The following is a 19,517-nucleotide window of genomic DNA, read 5'->3' as shown; positions in this document are numbered from 1 at the left end:
CCCGAGGGGTGGTAGGGCATAGACAGGGCAGGGCATAAACCGGGCACACTTATACACTGGGATAGAATTCCGGCTCTTGTACCGCTCAGCCCAGTTTTTTCCTCTCCCTGAAATACGGCCTTCTGTCCTGTGACATGAGATTGTAGGCCCCACCTCAAGAATTGTTCAAGCAGAGGTGAGGAAGGTCCCCAGCCCAGAGTAGGTGCTCAACAAACAGCAGTTGCCTGGGGCATCATGACAGCGCCCATCTGGGTGACAGTCCCCCAGCTCTCTGGCTCCTGGTATGGAGCCACTTCCGAGCCAGGAACCAGGAAGCCCTGGAGGGGAGGGAGGCTCAGAGTTGAGCCTGGGTGGGTCTGAAAAAAAGGTAAACCCGGCCCCTCCTGGAGGCTGGAAAGTCTGTGATAGCAAGAGGTCCCCTCTGCCCTCAAGGCCATGTTTTCCAAGGTCATTGTGGGGACCCCACCCCCACAGATGGCCCAGCCTATCTGACAGATGAGATGGGAGACAAATGCCTAGGACAGTTCAAGCCCTGCACAGACCCCTCAGTTCCCCAGACAGAGACGGGGCTGGTGAAGTGGCCCCTTTCGCACTCTGACCTCAGAGCCTGGCCATCGTAGAAGTCTGGGAGTCCCAGGAGGGGACAGTGGCACTTACTGGGTACCTTCTGTGGGTGCTTTACGGTGTTCCCAGACTACTACTTCAGACAGCTAGGTATTAATATTCCCAATGTACAGCTCGGAAAACTGAGGCTTGGAGAGGTCAAAAAAATTTGAACTGCTCAGTCCAAAAGCCCCTCTGACGTTATTCTTCCCTCCCACCAAATGCAGAGGTTGTTGGAACTCGTGATGATGGAGACCTCACTCCTGCAAAAATCCATCTTGGGCATCCCCAAAAGAACATTCTTCTCAGTGTGGGCTGAAACGGGCGACCTGAAGCTCCCAACAGAGGCCCCAGTGATCTGCTGCACAGGGCGCCAGGCCCCCATGCCTGGGCAGCCTTGGGAAATTGAATACAGCAGGACACCCCCAATTAAGCAGCATGCCTCCCTTGGACAGGGCTCCTCTCTGAGCCTCACTTTCCTAAGCTGTACAATGGGGATAACAACAGCCCCTGTGTGAGGGGTGGTTGTGAGGCTTCAGGGAGCCAACAGCCTGGGAATTTTCCAGGAGCGTCCAGAGTCTTCAGAGAAGCTCCAGCCAAGAAAAGAGGCTCAGGGGGCTTTCCAGAGGCCTGACTCACCTTCTCCAAAGGAGGGAGTGGCCTTGATCAGAGCAACCTCATGGTTGTGGGGGAGAAGGGACAAAAATTTGAAGTCTGTCATGAATGGGGATTTCACTGTACAATTCTGCTTTTTTTTAAAAGAGGTTTTTGTAATCCCAACTTTTTCTCTCTTTTTTTAGATTTTATTTATTTATCTGACACAGAGAGAGACAGAGCCCAAGCAGGCGGAGTGGAAGGCAGAGGAGGAGGGAGAAGCAGTCTCCCAGCTGAGCAGCGAGCCTGACAGGGGGCTTGATCCCAGGACCCTGGGATCATGACCTGAGCTGAAGGCAGACGCTTAACCGACAGAGCTCCCCAGGCGTCCCTTCCCCTCCTTCCCCTCCCCCCACCCCCTCCCCCTCCTCCTCCTTCTTCTTCTTTAAAGAAAGCTCTACACCCATTGTGGGGCTTGAACTCACAGTCCAGGGATCAAGAGTTACGTGCTCTACTGACCGAACCAAGCAGACGCCCCTCAACGGTGCAATTCTGGCTCTCCCAGACCTGGAGTGAGCTCACCCGCCCCACCCAAAGAATGCGGCTCAGTTTTGTTGAAGGACAGCAGGGCATGGGTTCAAGGCCTTCATCTGCCGCTTCCCAGCAGTTTGGTAATGTACCAGCAGGTCACCTCTCTGCTCTGAGCCCTGGCTTCTCCAGCTCCAGGGAAAGGCCTATCTCTCAGGGCTGCAGCACTCAGGAGAGTATGAGGTTAGAGCCGGCCAGGCCCTTGAGTGCAGAGACGGGGGCGCCTCAGGCCTCCACTGGGGACAGCCAGGCCACCCCCATCATTGTCTTCCCTGCCTCTCTGTTCGCTGAGGGAGGGACTGAAGAAACGCAGCCTGGAGGAGGGCCCCATGTCTTTGCACATTCTGTTTCCCCTGCCTACCATGCTCTTCCAGGCAGACCTCTCTCTACCCTGGGTCTCTCCAGGCTTAATGAAGTCTCTCCCTCTCTGTAAAGTAGGACAGTGCTGCAGGAAAGGCTGTGCTCAGGAGTCTACCGATGGGAAGCTGAGCCCAGCGGAGGAGAAGCTCCGCATCCAGGATCACAGAGATGCAGAGGGACAGCGGGGATTCCAACGCAGCCTCCACGGGTCCTCCTAACACCTCTCCAGGTGGCACTTAAGACCTTCCCCAATCTGTCCCCTGCCGGCCAAGCTGTGCACATACATGCCGGGTACATTTCCCCCTCGGGGAACCCCAACCTGGAAAACCTGCCCTTCTCTCCACCCACCAGGTTCCTGTTGACATCGAAGGCCCCACTTACTCTCCTGTGCCCACCCAGCCCAGTCCTCAGCCCCCGGAGTGCACTCCCACTTGTCCGCCCAACCCCTCTTCCTCCAATTCCTCTTCCCCCTCTGGCCACCTCCTGAGCCACCACCTTCAGGAAATAACCTCTCTGAAACAAAGGAGAAAGTGATATAAACATCCAAGGAAAGCGCATACCCGGAGAGGGGACAGCAAGTGCAAAGGTCCTGAGGTAGGAATATACATGAGATGTTGGAAGAAATGCAAGGAGGTCAACGAGTGGTGTGAGGGCGATGGGAACTGAGAGGGATCAAGCAGGGGACAGACACAAGACTCTGCTTTGACCCTGACCGAGCCATTGCAGGGTTCTGGGCTGAGGAGTACAGAATTTGACTTAAGTTCTAACAGGATCACTCTGGCTGCTGCACCGAGAATGGAAGCGAGGGGCCCCAGGGAGAAGCAGGAGACCCACGAGGAGGCAGCTACATGCATACAGTGGCAGTGGACATGGTCAAATTGCTGATATATTTTGAAAGCAGAGCCAGTGATATTTGCTGATGGATTGAATAAGGAAGGAGCCCAGGGGAGAGAGAGAGGAGAGAAAGGGAGGGGAGGCATTAGTAGTGTTTGCAGGGCTGGAGGGCCTGAGCAAGTGCATGGAAAGTGGAGGTGCTCTTACCTGAGATGGGGAAGATGTGGTGGTGGGGCAGGTTTCTGGGAGTGACCTCTGAGGGAGAGGGCCCTGCGGCCGTCCACATGGGGATGTGGCAGAGGGCATCAGCGGCATGGGTCTGTAGTTCAGGAGAGAAGTCCAAGCTGGGTATGGGCACCAACCGTATGAGTCCCCATGTTTTGCACATAGTAGGTCCTTAGTAAATGGCTGCTGACCTGGCCCACAAGGCCTTGTGGGGGACACAAAACTGGCCACAGTCCCACTCCTGGCCTCTAGGGGAGGTAGACAAGGGCCCTGGGGCCCAGAGCAGAGCCACACCCTGAGAGGGGCCAAAGATGACATGGCGGGAGGGTAATCTAGGAAGGCCCTTGGATGGGGTAGTGGAAGAGTCTTGGCAGGGACAGGGCAGCCCCTGGAAGGCAGTGCTCTGGCTTCCGGGATGAGCTGGAACAGGTGGAGGAAGGCTCAACAGAGCCAGGGGAGCCGGAATGAGGTGGGCAGGTGCAGGAGCCCACCCCCTGGCTCCAACCTGGGCTCTGTGACCTTGGGCAAAGATGCTTAATGTCTTTGTTTTTGCTTCTAAAATAGGAATCATGGACATAGGGGACCCATGGAAAGTTCTGTGCAGAGCGACAAAGAATGTTCCATTCCGCCCTTGGTTATCCTCCTCCTGTGCTCAGCTTGACACGTCCCCTTGCATCCCGGGCCCAACGGTCCTACCGGGCAACCTGCCTGCAGGGCTCAGGGGCCCATCTCGTAAAAACAGCTAAGGCCTGGTGATGGCTCACTATGTCAGTCCTCATGATGGCCCCATGTGTGGGGTTGGCCCTATTATTATGACGCAGATAGCAGCCGGCAGAACCAGGATGTAAAGACTAGAATCTATACTGGCTTCGCTTGGCTCCAAGGCTGTCCCCGGAGCCCTACGAAGTGGCCGGGCACCCGGGGACTGTCCAGCCTTACGGATTCTCCCAGCACGCACGGTGGGGCCCTTGTGCCAGGGTATTGGGGGGGTGGGCACTGACTACAAGATGATGTGACTTGCCCAGGGCCCCACAGCTTGTCCAAGTGGGAGTGGAGACTCCAATGCAGATCTGACAGACTCTAAATGCCAGTGCCAGAGGCGTGGTAGGCATAGCACCCCCAAACCTGAGCTTCCTGTAACCGGGGCCAGCATCAGCGGGGAGCTCCCTCTGTCTGGAGCTATTTCTGAGCTCTGAGGTCCTCTTTGGAGGGGGCAGGGAAGACAGTGGGTTCCCCCATGCCCACTCTGCCCCTTTACTGTCTGCTCCCCTCCTGACTTTATCCTTTCACATAGGTTTTTCATCCCCAAAACCGCCCTGTTCCCAGCTCCCTGTTCCTGGCTCTGCCCTGCCAAGAGGACACTGAAAAGCAGGCTTAACTGCACCGTCTTCACAGTTTCCCAGCCAGAAAAACCAGCAGAGGCAAATACAATGTTTGCAGACCAGGTCAGGTCCAAGGTCTCTCTATAAAAATGGATTCCTGGAAAAACATAAACCAGCAATTTGCCCGGTGAATTTTATTGGCCTCAAACCCAAACAAAACAAAACAAAACAAAAAAACACACCCAAACAAACAAACAAAAAAAAAACTACCCCATTTGAATAACGAAGGGACAGAAACCATTCCCAGTTCTTCCTTTATTAGTGAATAAGGACACACAAAAACTCAACCGAAAGCGAACACATTGCATTAGGTCTGATTTATTAGACGCTTTCATTTCATAAAAACCAGCATTTCTATTAAAATAGGATGATATCCAAAAGGTCCTTTTGCTTAAAAAAAAAAAAAGACTGTATTTAATACAGGACAAGGCTTAGTTTTATTTTTTTGTTTTTTAAACAAAGCTCACATTCTCCTGACTTCACTCCCATTACTACAGCCAGAGGGAAACTGATTTCAGAATCCATCTGATATGTCGGATTTCTTTGTGGCATCCACTCATCGCTCAGCAGCCAGCCATGATGTCATAAGCCCATCAGATTTCCGGTAGGGGAAACGCTGGGGAATTGGAAAGAATGGATGTTTCTTGCCCGTCAGGAAAGGGGGGCTTGGGGGGGGAAGGGGCTGGGTGTGTTAGGAAGGTGGGGGACGGGAGGCAGGCTCAATGTTTGTGATATGTAATGTCAGGCAGAAATCTGAAAAATCCAGCCACCCAGATGTTTTCTAAATATCCAGATGTCTGGCACCGAGCAGACCCCACTACCTCCCATCCCAAGAGGCGCCCGGCATTTCGGCTTTGACCTCGAGTCTGTGGCGAGTGCACGCTGCCAGGAGCTGTGCATCCTCAAGGCTGCCCACCCTCGGGTTAGGAATTTTTTCCTAAATCTTTACACATGGATGACAGGGGTAACTAGGTCCAGATTTTTAGAAGCTGTTGAAGCAGTGATTTGAAAAGTTCAGTCCCTGGAATTAGCTTCCACGGAATACGCTATAGAAGCCAGAAAGGAAGAAAGCAATCCCATAGCCAACACTCACACAGACATCCGTGACTCTTAAGCCACAGGACTTAAAAACCCAAAACAAAACCAGCGAGTCTGAGAACCGAGGACTCCAGACTGACACTGAGAAGCGATGAGCCCTCCCCCAGGAGCACGCTTCCCCCAAATCAGAAAAACACCAAACAGCTTTGTTCTTCCTGACAAAGCCCCTCGCTTCCAAGGAACAGACAGTGCCAACAAAAGCACAGGGTAGAACTAATTTACACTGAGGCTCGGGGCTTCAAGGAGTCATAAAGTACAGAAATGGCTTTGCCGGGGAATCTGCCTCCCTTCAGCTAGCAGTGGGGACCCCCTGGCCTGGGGGAGTCCCACAGGCCACAGATGGAGTGGCGTTTGGGCTTCCAGGCACACACACCCACTGAGACCACCACGGAGGCCTGTGACATCATGGCTAATTGCTCCTGAAAATGAGCCAAGAACTGCAGGCCCCTGGGGCCCAAACCCTGTGGCTTCTGCTTCGCAGGGAGCCAGGAGGAGAGGCAGCTGGGGAGGGGGGCCATCTCCAATTAGAACCCAGCGCCTAGATAATGCAAAAGAGGGTGGCCAAAGGGAGGGTGTCTGGCAGAGGGGTGGAGGAGGTACACGGTGTGGTGGGGCTCGGGGATGGAGTTGGGGGTGTGCTCTGTGGCCTCATCTCCTAGAACAACCCCTATGCTTTCGAGATGGGGAAATTGAGGGCCAGGAGTGGCTGAGTGGCCCGCGCAAGGTCACCAGGCTAATTAGCGGGACAGCCTGTACCGGGGAACAGAAAACACAGGCCTGGCATTGCACAGCCCTTCCCTGAACGTTATCTAATTTAATCCTCCCAACACCCTGTGCGGGAAGGATTATCATTAACCTCAGTTACCAGAGGAGGCAATGGAGGCGCAGAGAGGTTAAGTAATTTGCCCAAGGTCACACAGCTTGTCATTAGCAGAACTTGGCCTGAACCTCTGAGTTGTGCCAACTCCAAATCCAGGGCTCTTTCTGCTGGGGGATTGGGGGGGAGATGCTTCAGGTTTAACTGGGAGCAGTGAATCTGATTTAAATACATATTTAAAATGCTGGTGATCCCCACAGAACAGAAGGACGTAAATCATTGCAAATTAATTTTTTAAAGCAATTCCAGTCAGGAGGGCTGGCTGGCTGGCTGGGTGGGGAGGCCGCTTCTGTTTGGTCCCCACCAGAGCCTGAGTAAAGCTTGCAGACATTCTAGCGGAGCATGGAGGCAGCTCCCTGAGGTGGACGGGCGGGATGGGAGGGGGGAGCTGAAAGCTTTGTTGGGCATCTGTGAGAGCGTAATCTGCCACCAGAAAAGTGCCAGGCCCACAGGTCTGACAGAGCCAGGGGAGGGAGAAATTCACCAAGTGTGGAAACTATGAAAATTAAGGAGAGTTGGTCTTTCAAAGCCTGAGTCCTACTTTCCTGCCAGGAGTTTCAGGGAAGGGTGGGGAACCTCCATGTTCCTCACAGCTATCTGTGGCCCAGAGGCCTGACTCTGGGGCAGGCAGGTGCCACAGACAGCCTGTCGGCTCCAGATTGGGGGAGAGGCAGGAGAGACCAGGCAGCTCCTATGGCCCTCGACCCTGGCCATCTGGGGACCCTGCTGGCCACCACCTTCTCCAGAGAAGCATTTGAAGGAAATCAAGCCTCCCAGAGCTGGGACGGAGGTTGAACTGAGGACTAGATTGGTCTGAGCTCAGAGAACAGGACAGGCACATGTCCTCTGGCCTCCCCCTCTGCAGTCCCTTCCCTTCCAGTGGAACAGCCCTGGAGCTTCAGCGGGCCATCTGGGCCAGGCCTCTCCCTGCTCACTTCCTCACCAGGCCTGCTGTTTCTTTTACTTTGCTTCTGTGAACTGCAAATGGGGTGTGGAGCCCAGGACTCAGTCCAGGGAAGGAGAGAGAAGTTTCTGCCATCTGGATGCTCGACCTGGCTGAGCAGCTTGTGTTTTTCTGGGGGAAATTCTACCCATCCTTTATTCGATTTGTGTACTGTCTACCCAAAAGAAATTTGGGTCCTGCCTTCGTTACACTCCCATTTGATGGAGGGAAACAAATATTAACCCAATAATGACATAAAAATGTTCATGGAAGGAGTGGTTTCCAGGCTATAACAGCCTGTCAACAGGGGAAGTGTCAGGTCAGTGAGGTCAAGGAAGGCTTCCTGGAGATGACTGGAGTCTAAAGGTTGAGGAGGCAGAATCCCTCACTGTCACCTCTCCCGGGAAGCCTTTCCTCATGACCACACAAGGTTGCCTCGCATTCCCGTGCCCCATTCCCTTCTGGATTATTATTCATCATCTGTGTCCCTGCACTGGTCTGGAAGTCCCAGACTAGGTCTGCCTTGTTCACCACTGAGTCGCCTGTGCTTGGGATTTTCGATGAGTACTTGTTGATCAAAAAAACACACAACATGTGCAAAGGACCTGTGGTGCGGGAATCAGAGAGAAGGGGGAGTGTAGGAGTAAGAATGGGGGCAAAAGTCACAGGGAGTAGTGGGAAATGGGACTGGGCCACCCCAAGAGCCACCCTGGTATCTCTTCCCTCCTCTGGGCTGCCTTCTGCCTTCCTCCTGTGGCAGAAACTGAGTTTCAGGGTCTTCCTTACCCTACAGGAGACTGTCACACAGGTACTCTGTCCCACTGCATCAGCCCCAGGCACAGCATCAGGAAGGCGGGACTAGCATCACCTGCCCAATAAGCTTCCTCCCCACCCCTGCCTTCCCTCCTCCATTCACTCCCTCTCCAGTGCTCAAGGGCCCCCCAGATCCAAGGAAAGGCAGCGGGAGGCCGATCCAGGAGTCCCGATCCTCTCCCTACACCCCACCCCCAAGTCCCATCTGCACCCGCCCCCCCCCCCCCCCCCCACGCCTTTCTCCTCACTGAGGCGAAGTGGAAGGAGAGAAGGAGCTGGGCTGCGGGCTCGGACCAGACCGGGTTTGAGGCCCCTCAGCGAGTGTCGTGTCGGTAAGCTGGCCTCTGCCCCTCAGATTCCTCCAGCTGGAGAGACCCCCGGGCTCCAGCGGGCACAGCGCGGGCGCTTCGGGAACCTGTCTGAAAGGCTCGAAGTCAATCTCCTCCGGTTTCCCGCCCGCGCTCAGTTCAGCTGCTCCCTCCTCCCGCCCCCCTTCCCCCCCGCGTCGGCGGCTGGGCCCGGGCGCGGGGGTCCCCCCGGCTCCGGCGGCGGGGAGCAGCGGACACTCTCCCGCCGCGCGCCCCGGGCCCCGCGCCGCTTCGCTCTGCGCTCAGCCCCCCGGCGCGCCCGCCCCGCGCGCTCCGGCAAACTTTCCGCCGCCGCCCCCCGCGCGCGTCTACACCGCCCCGCGGCTCTGCGGCGCTCCCCCGGCCCCTCCGGGGCGCTGCGGCGTGCCTCGGTCAGTGTCCGCGCCTCCACCGTCTCACTCCCGCGAGTTACGCTGACCGCCTGGACTACCTCGGGATTTCTGAGGCGCCTCCGCGGGACCGCCTGCGCGCGTCTACACCGCCACGGCAGTCCCCCGGGTCACTGAAGACTCCTCGGCTCAGAAGCCGCGTCCACGCCGCCTCCGACATGCCCCAGCTCCCGGACCGCGTCTACACCGCTCAAGGCTCACGAGGCTCAGAGGGCGACCCAGGACGCAGACCCCGCGACAGCCGCTCAGTGAGCGGGGTGGTGCCGCGTTTTCCCCCGGTGCCCCCGCGCCCCGCGAAGCCGGCCGGGGGCTGCTTACCTTGCCCGCGCCCTCACGCTCCGGTCCCGGCGGTGCAGTCAGTCCCTTTCATACATTTTGCAATATTGTCGACAGCGAAAGAAAATATTATAAATCCTCTCCCAGTCACGTGGCTGCCCCCCAGTCTCCCCGCTTTCCTCTCTTTTCGGCCTTTGAGACAATACTGGGCCCCAGCGGCCGGCCGCTGGCCGGGGGGGCTGCAGGCGGGCGCTCCTGGCCGCGGCGGGGCGGGGCCTGGGCCGACAGGGGGCGGGGAGGGGGCGGGGAAGGGGCGGGGCCGGGCGGGGCGCGAGGGCTCCAGCGGCTCTTCCGCGGGAAGCCGGGGCCCTGCTGCCAGCGCTCCTGTTCCAGCGCTGATTGGTCGGTCGGCCCGCGACGCTGAGGCCTGACTGGCTGAGATGAAGAAGCGGCTCAGGCAATGGGGTGGGGTGGGGGTTGCGGGTTTCATTCTTTGCCTTTTCTTTCCTGCGGCCACCGCTGCTCTTTTGGGCCCTCCTGAGATCCGCAGCCTTTTCATCGCTGCTTCTGTGCACCCCATCGTAACACTTAACCACCCGAGTGTAACTGCATTGCTTTGCCTTTGGCGACCAAAGAGGTAGCACCTTGAGGTCGGGACCCTGGGTACGTGGTGCTCACCGCTGTACCCCCAGGGCCTGGCATGCAGGATGTACTCACAATGTGTTTGTTGATTGAATTAACGGAAAATGTGCATACAGCTTTTTAGAGCTCTCTTTAAGTCTGGTAACATCCCTAGAGAATGGTATTATCATTCTCCTTCAAGAATGGAGAGACAGACCTGCCCAGGAATGCTGTCGCCTGGGAGTGATGGCTGAGCTGATACTGGGACACGCTTACACCACTGGACCTCAGATCTCTACACAGCGATGCGCTGTGGACCATCAGGGCCTCAGTTTCACACCTGTCCAAAGATCATATTGATTGCGGAAGGTGGTTTGGAAGTTGTTTCAGTGAATATGCTGTAGGCAGGCCTGTGCTTGTCGGTGTTAAATTCTGGGTTCCTCTCCTTTTCTGGCAACCCTCCCCCACAAATCACAGGGGACGTTAAAAGCACTCTGGTCAAACCAGACTACCTTACCCACCTCTGAGGGTTTGGGGACATGTGGGAGGATTTTTCTGGGGGGAGCCCAGGGAAACTGACTTGACCAGGCATGCTATTGCGGGGGGAGGGAATCCTTGGGAAACCCCACTGCATCCTAAACTGGTCCTTTTTTTTTTTTTTTTTTTTCTTTTTTAAAGTAGGCTCCCTGCCCAGCGTGGAACCCAACTGTGGGGCTTGAAATCACAACCCTGAGATCAAGACCTGAACTGAGATCAAAAGTCAGGCATTTAACTGACTGAGTCACCCAGATTTCCCCCCCCAGACTGGTCCTTCTGACTGAAGCTCGGTCTCTGAGATGGGATAGAGGAGAAGGTTTCCTCCCATAAAAGAGGGTGTAGGAGCTGCTTTTGGAGTTGGGTGAGAGCATTAATTGACTAGAAACATGGGCTCCTGGGTGGCTCAGTGGGCTAAGCCTCTGCCTTAGGCTCAGGTTATGATCCCAGGGTCCTGGGATGGAGCCCAAGTCCAGCTGTCTGCTCAGCAGGGAGCCAGCTTCCCCCCCCCCCTTTCTGCCTGCCTCTCTGCCTACTTGTGATCTCTTTCTCTCTCCATCAAATAAATAAATAAAATCTTTTTTTTTTAAGATTTTATTTATTTATTTGACAGACAGAGATCACAAGTAGGCAGAGAGGCAGGCGGAGAGAGAGAGGGAAGCAGGCTATCCACCGAGCAGAGAGCCCAATGGGTCCCAGAGGACCCTGGGATCATGACCTGAGCCGAAGGCAGAGGCTTTAACCCACTGAGCCACCCAGGCGCCCCAATAAATAAAATCTTTAAAAAATAAAATAAAAAACAAATTTAAAAAAATTAACAGAGACACGCTGCCTAAGATCCTTGGACAGCCAGATTCAGGCATGCAGAGGAGCAGGCTTGATGGCACAGGGAGTTCTCCCTGTGTCTCTGTTTCCCTAGGATCCTTTATAAGGACAACGGTCATTGCATTAGGGCCCACCTAACCCAGTATGGCCTCATCTCAACTTCGCTACATCTGCAAAGGTCCTATTTCCAAATCAGTGACATTCACAGGTCGGGATTTCAACATCTCTTTTTGGAGGACACAATTCCGCCTGCAACAAGGCTCAGTGAAGAAAGAACATTCTGGTCGGAGGGGGACAGCAAGAGCAGGTGATCCTTCTAGTGCCCACTGCCTTCTGGGGTCTTATCTTCGGCTCCTCTCAGTTCCTGTTACCTGACAGCTGCGGAGCCAGGAGTGAGCTGATGCTCTGATATGAGGCTTTCTCAAGCCTCTCTCTCCAGCAGACTCTGCCAAGCATGCCTGTCCCTCCTTTTCCTGCCTGCATGGTCCCCACCCCCATCCACATCCCACATATGAGATGGACAAGGACAATAAAAGCTGTTTCACAAGCAGGTGGTGATTAATCGCCAAGTTAATTAAAGAGGCAGTAATGACAGTCAGATTTCAGAGGAAGGAGCGATGTCTTGGGCAGGGATGGGTGGTCAGCCTCGGTCTCCCCGAAGAGCGGGGGCTGGAAGACAGAAGGGATTTGAAAAGACAGGAAGAAAAGGCAAGTAACATTTTTAACAAGTGGGTACTTCAACCGTAGCTGTAATGTTTTATTTGACAGAGTTAGGTGGTGGGCTCAGACGTTAAGCTCATCTCTGTACTTTTCCGTGTCTTTGAAATATTTCATTAACAATAACAACAACAAAAAATGGTAAGGGGGGGGGTTAAGTTTGGGACTTATAAATGGCCTCAAATACCAGTGTGCCCCACTTTACACAACGGAGAGGGTCTTAACATTATGTGTAAATCGAATCCCTTTTGCCCACCCAGTACATTTTAACATCAGCAATGCTCAATCTTCATTTCTGATTGATTTTCCCTGGCAGAGGCGCAGAATTCTTTGCTTTAAGTGTCAGGCTCTCTCTGTCAAGTAGTTAATGACCTATAAAGCACTTAAAATGTACTGGAGGAAATGCTATTTGGAGGCACCCCGTGGTGTACCCTCTTCTATTGTCGGTAATCACCCCTCATTTATTTGCTCTTATTGGTTTAGAATTTCCTATCAGCTTTCCCTAAAGTGAAGCCCATCAGGAAAAGTCCAATTCCATATGGGCCCAGGTGGGTGCTGGGGTTGGTACCCTGAGGCACCAGCAGCAGAGGAGGGAAAGGGTCTTTCCTTAAGAGTCCTTGACCTTGGGTGCCCTGGTCACCTCTTGCCACACCTTCCCTGACTACCTCATTCCCCCTGCAGCTATGCCCACCACAGCCTTCCCAGTTTCTGCTCATCATGTGTCTGCTATCGCAACCTGTCCCCTGAGTCCTGATCCATTCTCTTAACTGCCTTTAGGACACCTCCTCCTGGTTGTTGCCCAGATTTCTCCCTACGTTGGTGCTCCACTCCTGCATTTCTGGTTGTGTTTACTGAAATCAGCCTCTGTCCCCTGGATGAGGCATGGACACTTGAGGCCAGTAGATCACCAGGTCTTATTGTCCCCTCTCCTCCGAAGTGGCTCTAGAGTCTTGTCCCCTGCCCCAGGCTATATCTCTTTGGCTTCAGTCCCAGTCCCAAAGCTTTCGCTGGTGTCAGCAGCCTCCAAATGAAACAAACCAGCCCCCCCTGAGCCATTTACTTCAGTTGCCTCCTAAAGGACAGTGTAAGGGATTTTGCTCTCCTGCTCCCCAACTTCTGTGTGCTCTTCAGGCCTCAGTCTGATACCCAAGGCCCTTCATGATCTAGGCCTGGTGCCATCTCCCCAGGCTCCCTCAGACACCTCACGTGTTCTGCCATCCCTCCTTTCATCTTCAGGCCTTAGCTCATGATATTCTCAATCTGGAATGCCTTCATCCTTCAAGGTCCCCTCTTCCGGGAAGCCTTCCTTGGTTAGCTCAGGCTTGGTTTACTCTCCTCGTGGCTCCCATAGCCCTTCCGACAATATGTTTTCTTTGGGTTTCAGTGTCTGCTTGCCTTTCAGGGAAATTTACTGTCACTCATTCAGGAGTACTTATCAAGGGCCACTCAGGGACCCTCATTCAGTGTCCACTGGGAGAGGAGTTGTTAGGAGCACCAGCTCTAGAACCAGCCAGGTCCAAAGTTCAAACCTGGCCTTGCCCCTTGCTAGCTGAGTGAACTTGGGCTTTCACTGTCCCTCTCTGAGCCTCAGTTTCTTCCTCTGCTATGCCCCAGAGCCGGTGCCTGCTCTTGGACAACTGGAGGATGACACCAGCCTGGCAATGTCAGTGGTGGGAGCAAGAGAAGAGGGCCAAGGTTGGGGCAAATGCAGAGCAGCAGCAGAACCTCCAGGGTCAGAGGTTCAGTGACCACAGGGAGCACAGAGCAGGGAGGAGCCACACACCAGGCCTGGGAGGCTCTTCTAGAAGGGAAAGCATAGTAGACTTCTACAGCTGCTGTAAGCAGGTACCACAAACTCAGTGGCTTAAAATAGTGCACATTTGTTCTCTGACAGTTCTGGAAGCCAGAAATTCAAAATCAGTTTCACCAGGCTGAAACCAAGGGCTTGGCAGGGCCATGATCCTTCCAGATTTTGAGATAATCTGCCTCATCCCCCATTCCAGCTCTAGAGCTGCATTCCTTGGCTCATGGGCCCTCCCTCCATCCTCCTCCAAAGTCGACAGTGTAGCAACTTTAAATCTCTCTACTTCCATATAGCTTTCTGCCTTCTATCCATAATCCCTCTTATAAGAACACTTGCGAATTGTAATAACCAGGATAATCTCATTTTAAAATCCTTAATCAAACCTGCAGGGTCTTTGCCATATAAGGTGGCATTTGTGGGTTCCAGGAATTAGGATGTGGACCTCTCAGGGAGGCCCACTATTCAGCCTATGGCAGAGGGCCACTGAGCAAAGAGGTTCAGATCACAGACTCTGAAGTCACCGCTGGGCCTGAATCTATCTCCGTCTTACCCCTTGCCTCTCCCCCTGCCCCCCCCCCCCATGTGGACCTGGGCAAGAGGCTACATCTCTCTGATACTCTGTTTTCTCATCTATAAAATGGGAACAATGCCTCGCTCTGGATAAGAATGTAGCAGGCATGTAATTACACAGTAGGCAGAGAGAACTCCTATGTGTCAGAGTCTGGAAAGACCCTTGTGTAAGAGGGAGGGAGGAAGGGCAGGACATGGGGGGGCAGGCTGGGGTGGAGAGCTGGAGGGTGGTGGACTTGGGTGCCTTCCCGGGGAAGTGTGTGTGTGTGTGTGTGTGTGTGTGTGTGTGTGTGTGTGTGCGTGTGTGCACACACGCATGTGTGATGTGTGCTCGGTCCTCTGTCCTGGGGGTCATGAACAGGGGACACAGAAAGTGGTGACATAGGGCAGTGTCTGGCGTTGTTTTGTCTTATTAAGATATAATTCACATATCATAAAATTCACCATTTTAAAGGGTACGATTCAGTGGCTTTTAGCATAGTCACAAGGTTGTGGAACCATTACCATTATCCTATGCTGGAACATTTTCATCACCCCAGAAAGAAACCCCATATCCATTAGCAGCCGTTCCTCCTCCTCCAAGGCAAGGGCAAGGGGTTTTTTTTGTTGTTGGGTTTTGGTTTGTTTGTTTGTTTTTTGGAGCATCTTAAAGCTCTCTGTGATCTCCCACTCCAGGCTTGAACCAGGGGAGATGACAGCGGTACCTTGTGGCGCTGAGCTGCGGGCTGGGAGTAACAGCCGCAGGACCAGGCCAGTCTGGGGTTGACTCTCCTCAGCCTCTCTCGGCTTCCTTACTATATCCCAGGAGGCAGGATGGTTAACCCACTGTACAAGGCTGAGGAGGCCCGAGGTGTGGGAGCTCAGGGCTCACTTTGTATCAACACAGACAGCATTTTTTTTTTCCTGGACCTAGTCACTCGGTTCCAGAGTCTCCCTCCCCCCAGGACTAACCTGGCCAGACTTTTCCTAATGGGTCAAGGGGCAGCTGTCCTGGCTTCACCCCCAATATACAGCACTTCAGCCTCCCTGCCCGCAAGAGGCAGTGGGCCATGAGGCCATTGGAGGCAGGTGGGGGGCATTTGAGGCTGAGTTCAGAGAGATCAGAGTATAGGACTTTTTATAAACCCTGAGTCTCCTCTACCCATCCAGACATTGTCTGGGTGGCTCTGACCTGGCCAAGGGGCTTCTTCGGGCTCCCACCCTGCTCCCCGCCGTGGGATCAGTGCTGCTGGCTGCTTGGAGGATCCCAGATCCCACATGGTCAGGGCTCGAGGCAGCTGAGGCGGGAGGAACGGCCATCTGGTGAGGCGAGGAACGGCGGTCAGAACATTGCTGAGCTGGCTAAAGCATCCCCTGGCAGTGACAAGGGGCTTCTGGGATCAATTAACAGAACCACCCGAACAGGGCTCTCGGCCTCCAAAGCAAGTTCCACAGACACGTGTCATCAATCCGAGCCTCTGACAGCTTTGGGAGCAGGGAGGTGAAGCCCGGGGCCGCTGCTCGCTCTCGCTCTCGATCACCTTTCTCTTCCTCATGTGCCTGGGCCTCCAACCAGTCCGCACAGAGCCTGCCCCCTCCTGTCTGGAGGGCTGGTGCCAGCTTTCCAGACCCTGCACGTGCCTGGCCTCCCCTCTCCCGGAGCGGCCGGAGCACCATGTCTGTTTCAGTTCTCACCGATGTGAAATGGATCATGTCCTAGAGATCACTTTCTGGAAACTGGAAAATAAAATCATTCTTCCTCTTTCAGCAAGAACGGGCACTAAATCGCCAGCAAAGGTAAAAGTTCATTTATTCTTTAAACAATTGGCTCTTGAGCCCCTCCCATGAGTTGAGGAGATACACGCGGCCTCTTCTCCGAGCTCCGAGCTCCGGAAGTTCAGAGCCTGCTGCGGGGGATGGGTGTGTGTGACCCAGTTCAACTCAAGGAGGTCAGAGCAGTGAGAAATGCAGGAACTGCTCGGTGGAGGCGGGGGTTGAAGGAAGGCTTCATGGAGGAAGTGGCTTTTGAGCAGGAATACCTCAGGCAAAGAATGGAGTGAAGGGCCTTGGGACAGAGAAAATGGGAGAAGAACAATTCAGAGCTTTGCAGCTCCGTGAACTGCAGCTGTGTCCGGGCCTGCGGGAGCGGGTCAGAAATGAGGCTGATGGACAACATGAGGACAGAAGCATACGTCTCTCTTTCTCTCTCTCTCTCTTTTTTTAAGATTTTATTTATTTATTCGACCGAGAAAGACACAGCGACAGAGGGAGCACAAGCAGCGGGAGTGGGAGAGGGAGAAGCAGGCTTCCCTCAGAGCAGGGAGCCTGATGCGGGACTCGATCCTAGGACCCTGGGATCATGACCCGAGCTGAGGGCAGATGCCTAACGACTGAGCCACCTAGGTGCCCCAGAAGCATCTGTCTCTTTTCCCACTCTCAGCACAGGGCTGAAGAGTCAAGGCTCCAACCCGTGGATGGTGGAAGCCACTGTGTGGTTCTGTACAGGGTGTGAGGTAGGGGTCTGGCTTCATCCTTTTGCATGGGAACGTCCGTATCTCCCAGCATTACCTGTTGAAAGCCTGTTTTTGCCCCTATTGCGTTATCGTGGCCCCTTTGTAGCAATGAATAAATGTAAGGTACTACAGGGTTTTGAGAGGGGAGAGGCATGGTCAGATCTGTGCTTTCGAAAGATCAGTTTGGTGGGGCGCCTGGGTGGCTCAGTGGTTAAGCAGCTGCCTTCAGCTCAGGTCATGATCCCAGGATCCTGGGATCAAGCCCTGCATCGGGCTCCCTGCTTGGCAGGAAGCCTGCTTCTCCTCTCCCACTCCCCCTGCTTGTATTCACTGTCTCACTGTCTCTCTCTCTCTCTCTGTCAAATAAATAAATAAAATCTTTAAAAGGAAAAAGAAAGAAAGAAAGAAAGATCAGAGACTGGGAAGGGCCAGCAGGAGAGGGGGTTGAAGGGAGACGAGATGAGTGGGCTGGACCCAGGAAGGAGGGAGAATTGGGGAGAAACACGACCCCCTAATCAACCTGGGGCTCCCATGGGGAGCCAGGTACAGGGCTGTGCCCTGAACCAAGGCCATGAGCTCAGCCAGCCTGGGGCCCCCGGGCCTGCCTGCGGCACTCACTGGGGGATCGGAATGGGGTGGGCGAAGGGGCACAGAGAAAACGCCTGTTCTCTTCTGCCCCTCAAGGTCCACAAAGTGGTAAACTTAAACCCTCTCCAGATACAGCCACCGCGAGGAGATTTTCAGGTAACAAGAGGGTTGTAAATGCAAACCACTGTCAATTACAGCAGCATTACCCCGGATTAGAAAGCTTCCAAGAGGCGGCTCACACCTCCAGGCGTGTTGTGCCCAGAAATTTTCAGGGGAGTCTAGGGATCCAAATGTCTAGGCTGCCTGAAGCCAGGCCCCACAGTGCGTGCTGTCTGCTGGGCGGGCCCAGGTCCACCAACCTCTACAGACCTGCCTTCCTTTCCTCAAGAAGATAGACCAAAGGCAGGGAAGGAGGACCCCCGCCCCACCCCCCAACAATCCTGCACTTTGTGCAACCCCCTCCCCTCCCCCTCCCCGATCTGACCCATGGAGCCCAAAAACCACACACAAGGAGCCAGCCCAGGGCTGCCCCTTCTGGGCTACAGGACCTTCAGCCTCTCTCTCTTATAGTTTCTGCTTTGGTAAGATGGGGAGACAAACCCCCCGTCCCCCACTTCGCAGGGGGTTTTCAGGATTAGATGAGATAGTGCAGATAGAAGCCTTAAAGAATGGAAACCCGTACAAACCTTCTGAGTGCCTACTTGACAGCATCTGCTAAAATAGTAAATGTCCACACCCGGGGCCCCAGCGAGTCCTTTCTGTCATTTCCCACAGAGAAAGTTCTGCAGATTATGTCCAAGACTGTTCCCTGCAGCACCTTCTGTGAGGCTGGAAATTGTAAACAACTGAAAAGGCCATTTATAGGGCTCTGGGTAAATTAGGGTCCATGGGTGCTGCGGAATCCTTTGCTGTAATTAAGGAGTCTGGCAGCTTCGGTGTGCTGTCACGGGCAGATCCCCACCACGTGGGGCTGTATGAACAAAGCCAGCACAGACACCACCTACAGAACGATCCCATTTAAGCTTTCAGAACCCCCCGCAATCACTGTAGAGTTTATATGTCCATATTTATGCATATTTGTTTGTGGACACAATGAAAACAGCCTGAAAAAAAAAACACACCCCAATGACCCCGGGGTGGCCTCTGGAGGGGCCTGGGATGGAGGCAGCGACTGGCAGGAGAGGAAATTTGACCTCCGGGGGCGTCTGGGTGGCTCAGTGGGTTAAAGCCTCTGCTTTTCGCTTAGGTCATGGTCTCAGGGTCCTGGGATCAAGGCCTGCATCGGGATCTCTCCCCTGCAGGGAGCCTGTTTCCTCCTCTGTCCACCTGTCTCTCTGCCTACTTGTGATCTCTGCCTGTCAAATTAATAAAATCTTAAAAAAAAAAAAAAAAAAAAAGAAAAGAAATTTGATCTCCTGCGTGATGCCCGTTATATCTGCGGCACCCGCTTAGATAAACACATGCAAAATACCGAGTGCAGATAGGGACCCAACCTGCACTCGGTCAAGGCTCGCAGGTGGTAAATTAAGACGGCAGGTCAAGGAAGCAGCCTGGTGAGGAAGGTGGTCCAGCGCCTCCTGCTGGTGCCCCCGACACGTGGAGCCTGAATCCGGGTGGGAGGAAGCGCCTCAGGTGGGTAAGGGATGTCCCCTGGCATGAAGAGGGACAGAGAGACGCCGCCTTGTCAGCCTAGCTGGGCTGGGGCCACAGCCCACCTCTTCCGGCTGAGCGGTCTGCCAAGAAAACTATTGAGCTATATAAAAATCCATCCTGGAAATCCCAAAGGCATCCTTAGAATGGAGTGCGCCTTTAAATTAGAAGTAAAAAAGAAAAGAAAAGAAAAGAAAAAGGCAGATTTGCCAGTAGCTTGATTTCAGGTTGGTGAGGGTGGGGGGCCACGACCGTGGCCGTGCGGGGCCGAAGCCCCCGGGGCCCTGGTCCTGCACTTTGGGCTGTGAGGGGGAACCCCAGCCCTGCCGAGGTTCTGTGTGGAAGTGCACGTGTTCCCATGGAAAC

This window comes from Enhydra lutris, unplaced genomic scaffold (assembly GCF_002288905.1).
Source record: "Enhydra lutris kenyoni isolate GAN:26980312 unplaced genomic scaffold, ASM228890v2 scaffoldscaffold55, whole genome shotgun sequence".
In the NCBI taxonomy this organism is placed as follows: domain Eukaryota; kingdom Metazoa; phylum Chordata; class Mammalia; order Carnivora; family Mustelidae; genus Enhydra; species Enhydra lutris.
The sequence above is the reverse complement of the archived record's forward strand: the minus strand, read 5'-3'. Positions refer to the sequence as shown.